The sequence below is a fragment of the Monopterus albus genome, unplaced genomic scaffold, assembly GCF_001952655.1.
Source record: "Monopterus albus unplaced genomic scaffold, M_albus_1.0 scaffold261.1, whole genome shotgun sequence".
Lineage (NCBI taxonomy): Eukaryota > Metazoa > Chordata > Actinopteri > Synbranchiformes > Synbranchidae > Monopterus > Monopterus albus.
Genome location: NW_018128141.1, coordinates 544,207 through 548,328, shown reverse-complemented (window position 1 = coordinate 548,328; position 4,122 = coordinate 544,207).

Here is a 4,122-nt window from a genome sequence, read left to right as displayed (position 1 = left end):
ACCTCCTCATCACCTTTGTTCCCCTCACCAACGTGCCCATTGAAGTCTGCCCCAATCACCACTCTCTCCCCTCTGGGAATACTCTCCATCACCTCATCTAACTCACTCCAGAATCTCTCCTTCTCTTCTAACTCACATCCTACTTGTGGAGCATAACCACTGACTACATTCAACATTACCCCTTCAATTTCCAACTTCAAACTGATCACCCTGTCTGACACTCTTTTCACCTCTAAAACATTCCTCACGAGCTCCTCCTTCAGGATCACTCCTACCCCATTTCTCTTCCTGTCCACACCATAATAAAACAGTTTGTATCCCCCTCCAATGCTATGCACTTTGCTACCCTTCCACCTGGTCTCCTGCACACACAGTATATCTACCTTCCTTCTCTCCATCTACCTTTCCCTGTCATTGTGCCAACGTTAAGAGTCCCAGTTCTCAGACCTATACTCCTGCCTTTCCTCTTCTCTCGCTGTCTACGAATCCTTCTACCGCCTATCCTTCTTTGACCAACAGTGGTCCAATTTCCGCCAGCACCCTGTAGGTCAACAGCACTGGTGGCGGTCATTGTTAACCAGGGCCTCGACCGATCCAGTATAGAATTCACACTGATGATTCGCATGTTTAAATTTGGCATGTTTTTATGCCAGATACCCTTGCTGACACAACCCTCTCTATTTATCTGGGCTTGGGACCGGCACAGAAGTGTGCTTTCAACCCCTCTGGCTAGATTTACAACTTGAATGTCCTATCCTGGAAAATAACTTATGTCAGCTAAATATTGTACAAAGCAAATATGGTCTTAAGTGGCCAGTGTCACAGCTTTTATGGGTTATTTCAGACAAAACTTGACACTTCCTCAAAGAGCCAGAGTGTACTGGTTCCTAAAACTTCTCAGTAGAGTAAAATCTGAAGGCATAAGGAGGTAGCTGCCTATAACTGCAGGTTATTATTTGGGAGGATTTGGGGTCTTTTCCTGAACTCCTCCCAGGCTCGAGTTTTTGCCATGGTGACTGCCAGAGCTGCATCCCGCTTGGCCTGTCGGTACCTGGCAGCTGCTTCAGGAGTCCCATGAGCCAACCAGGCTCAATAGAGCTCCTTCTTTAGCTTGACGGCATCCCTTACTTGTGGTGTCCACCGCCGTGTTCAGGGATTGCCGCCACAACAGGCCCCGGAGACCGTATGGCCACAGTTCCCAGCAGCTGCCCTGACAACAGAGGTGAGGAACATAGTCCATTCAGACTCGGTGTCCCCAGTCTCCCTCGGCACCTGTTTGAAACTCTGTTAGAGGTGGGAGTTGAAGACCTCTGACCGGGACCTCCTCCAGACGTTCCCAACAGACCCTCACTATACGCTTGGGCCTGGTTTGTCCAGCTTTTTGCCTCACCATCAAATCCAACTCACCACCATCTCTTTTTTTTTTGGAGCTTTAATATGTTTCAAATATGCCACCTTAGTGTGAGAAGATAATCTATGTTCCTATGTCCAGGGGTTAGCAGATCGTGGCCTTCAAACGAGATAAAACCACATTAAGACATTCTAGAATCACATAAAACCAGAAAATTAGGGCTTCATTAAATCCTCTCTGTGTTTGTTTGGTCCTCAAATTGTGTTGGACTTGTTTGATTTGTCCTATTCTTAGAAATCCAAAAATCACTTCTCTGATTTGTCTGAGTACTTGGAACAAAAACTGATGAACTCTCTTTGATCTGACTATCCAGATATCAGAGAACAGAGCTCTGAAATGATGGAAGGGAGTGGCCCACAATGAGAGAGAACATTTTACATACTTCCCTCACTTCAGGGTTTTGTGTCCCCATATCTTCTCGTTTTTGCTCAGTGACCTTCTGTGCTTCCCCGGAGCCTCAGAGCATCTTTCTGGAGTAGTCTAAATGGCTAGACATGCTTTGCACACACCCACGTGCATACACAATCATGGACAAAGGGCACACATGTTCTTATTCATATTTCAAATTCAAGGTCTGCCTTTTGTTTGCATACACCGATGGTTTCTGACTGTGGTACAATCGCAGTCAGGGCTTTTGCTGTGTGGACTGTCTGTGCTGACACACATTTTTGGCCTGCACCTGAGATTCTGCACAGAGTTCATGCCTAGAGACAGAGAGAAATACATGGAAAAAAAACAGAGTGAGTCAGTGTAGGGCTGGACTTCCATCATGTCCCTCTGGGCCCAGTCTATGTTTGTGGCTGCTCTCAGTGTAATAACAAAACAGGATGAGAGTCCAGCAGCTGCCTCAGTTTGGGTTACACTGGGAGAGCTCTCAGTGAAGAACTGTGGCTCCATTAGTTGTGAACATGGACGTGTAGGAGCTGGGAGCTGAATGTCAGCTGTCACACTTTATAACCATATTACATTATTTATTCTCTGTGCTCAGACACTGTTTAAGGCGCTGATTGTTTGACTCGACAAATGTGATGTTGGTTGTGCAATTTAGTGCATGTGATATATTTTATGTCATTGTTTTAAGTTCTTAACATATATTTAGAATTATATGAAATGCATTAACTATACTGAATGTTTTGGTCCCACTAGTGAATCAGCTGTGCAGACATGAAGAGCAACAACAGCCTGACTCCCTCCTACTTTCAGTTCACTGTGTTTGCAGACTTTGGGCCCCTCAGATATCTTTTCTTCATTCTCTCTCTGTTGATCTACGTGACTATAATCTCTGCTAATCTTGTCATTGTTCTGTCAGTCTGCCTGGAGAACTCTCTGCATCAGCCCATGTATATTTTCATCTGCTCTCTGTGTTTAAACTCTCTGTACGGCTCGACCGGCTTCTTCCCCAGGTTCCTGATGGACCTTCTGTCTGACACTCATTTCATCTCACGTCCACTCTGTTTCACTCAGATGTATGTTATTACTACTTATCTAGCACATGAGATGTCTCTTCTCACAGTCATGGCCTATGACAGATTTGTTGCTATTTGCCAGCCTTTACACTATCACAGTAAAATGACATTAAGGACAGTGCTGCTGCTTTTGATTCTTGTTGTGCTGTATAGTGTAGGTGGTGTTGCCTATGTTTTATATCAGCCCACCACGTTGCCGTTGTGTGAAAACAAACTGAACAAGATTTATTGTAATGACTGGTCTGTAACTGAGCTCTCCTGTGAGGACCTAACTGTTATACGCATAACAAGTCATTATTATGCTACGTCATTTTTTTTAATCCACTTGAGCGTTATCCTGTACACCTACCTGCGCATTTTGTTTCTCTGCAGGAGAAGTTCATCAGAATTCAGAGGAAAGGCCTTACAGACCTGCCTGCCCCACATTGTGATCTTTGGGAACTTTTGCATCTCTCTGTTCTGTGAGATGTCACTGAGCAGATATAAGACTGATGAAGTAAATACATTTGTCATTAATGTTTTAACTATGGAATTTCTGGTCATTCCTCCCATCATGAACCCTCTAGTTTACGGCCTGAAACTGCCTCAGATCAGAGCAGTGATTTTTAGATTTCTAAGGGAAGGAAAAATGGTTCATCCTGGATCATTCAAAAATCCAACAGGCACATACAGGAGTTAATGAATATGTAATTCTCTGTTACTCACATTATGTTCTTCTATGAGATTTTCACACTTTATATCACTGTTGTAGCCAAATCAGAATCCATATCAGGTTAAAATTGTCGGACATTTTAGATAAAATCTTTTTCTGATGTAACTTTCTAAACGCTGCCTCCCTTCGGACAGCCAGCCGGCTTGTACGGCATAACACCCGAGCAACAAGCCCAATCAGAAAAGTGCTGCTTGTGTTGTCACCGTGAGGTATCCGCAGCCAGGCAACTTGTTAACACTGCTGGGGTGCCACTGCCTGTTTTAACTTTCTGAGACACTGTTGAGAAGGTTGGCATACTATTAATACTGTTGATTGTTAAACTATATGATTAAACTGTCCAAAAAACCTTCCCTCTCGTAGCCAGCTGCTTTGTATGGCATAACACCAGAGCATTCTGATCATTTCTGTTTGCATTGCATGTGCTCTGTGTAATAACACATTTTAAAACCCTTGATGAGTAGCTAGTCAGATAATTTATTGTTTTTCTGCCTGGTTAACAGCAGAACGTCTGCATTGTTTTATATACATATATA